Genomic DNA, 1,737 nt, shown 5'->3' on the forward strand with positions numbered 1-1,737 from the left:
TCGTTTTGAAAAGTAAATGTTGAAAAACAGGGAAGATCTTCTCCACAGATTAATTACAAATACAAAACAGAAAATAATTGATTGCATAAGTATTCACCCCCTTGAGTCAATATTTGGTAGAGGCACCTTTGGCAGCAATTACAGCCATGAGTCTATTTGGATAAGTCTCTACCAGCTTTGCACATCTGGACACTGCTATTTTTGCCCATTCTTCTTTGCAAAATTGCTCAAGCTCCGTCAAGTTGGATGGGGACCTTTGGTGAACAGCAATTTTCAACTCTTTCCACATATTCTCAATTGGATTGAGGTCCGGGCTTTGACTGGGCCACTCCAGGACATTGACCTTTTTGTTTTTAAGCCACTCCAGTGTGCCTTTGGCTGTATGTTTGGGGTCATTGTCCTGCTGGAAGATGAATCTTCTCCAAGTCCCAGGTCTCTTGCAGACTTCAGCAGGTTTTCCTTCAGGATTTCTCTGTACTTTGCCGCATCCATTTTGCCCTCTATCTTCACGAGCTTTCCAGGCCCTGACGCAGAGAAGCATCCCCATAGCATGATGCTGCCACCACCATGCTTCACGGTAGGGATGGTGTTCTCAGGATGATGTACGGTGTTAGGCTTGCGCCAAACATAGCGCTTAGCGTTGTGGCCAAAAAGCTCTATTCTGGTCTCATCAGGCCATACAATCTTCTTCCACTTGGTCTCAGAGTCTCCCACATGCCTTCTGGGAAACTCTAGCCGAGATTTGATGCGAGTTCTTTTCAACAATGGCTTTCTTTTTGCCACTCTCCCATAAAGGCCAGTTTTGTGAAGCACCCGGGCTATTGTTGCCATATGCACAGTGTCTCCCAGCTCAGCCGTGGAACACTGTAACTCCTTTAGAGTTGCCATAGGCCTCTTGGTGGCCTCCCTGACTAGTGCCCTATACGCCCGGATACTCCGTTTTTGAGGACGGCCTGTTCTAGACAGATTCACAGTTGTGCCATATTCTCTCCATTTCTTAATAATGGACTTTACTGTGCTCTGAGAGGATATTCAATGCCTTGGAAATGTTCTTATATCCTACCCCTGATTGGTGCTTTTGAAGAACCTTATTCCGGATTTGCTTTGAATGTTCCTTCACCTTCATGATGTAGTTTTTGTTAGGAAATGTACTAACCAACTGTGGGACCTCCCAGAGACAGGTGTATTTAACCTGAAATCATGTGAAACACCTTAATTGCACACAGGTGGACTCCATTCAACTAATTATGTGACTTCTAAAGACAATTGGTTGCACCAGAGCTTATTTAGGTGTGTCATAGCAAAGGGGGTGAATACTTATGCAATCAATTATTTTCTGTTTTATATTTGTAATTAATTTAGAACAAGTTGTAGATTTTATTTTTCACTTTGACATTATGGACTTTTCTTGTGTTGATCAGTGGCAAAAACTCCCAATTAAATCCATTTTGATTCCATGTTGTAACACAATGAAATGTGGAAAAGTCCAAGGGGGGTGAATACTTTTGAGAGCCACTGTATTTCTTAGCAGACACCCTTATCCAGGACGACTTACAATTGTTACAAGATATCACATTATTTTTACATACAATTATATTATTTTTCTACATACAATTACCCATTTATACAGTTGGATTGTTACTGGAGCAATCTAGGTAAAGTACCTTGCTCAAGGGTACAGCAGCAATGTCCCCCACCTGGGATTGAACCCACGACCTTCTAGTCAAGAGTCCCGAG

This window comes from Acipenser ruthenus, unplaced genomic scaffold (genome assembly GCF_902713425.1).
Source record: "Acipenser ruthenus unplaced genomic scaffold, fAciRut3.2 maternal haplotype, whole genome shotgun sequence".
Taxonomy (NCBI): Eukaryota; Metazoa; Chordata; class Actinopteri; order Acipenseriformes; family Acipenseridae; genus Acipenser; species Acipenser ruthenus.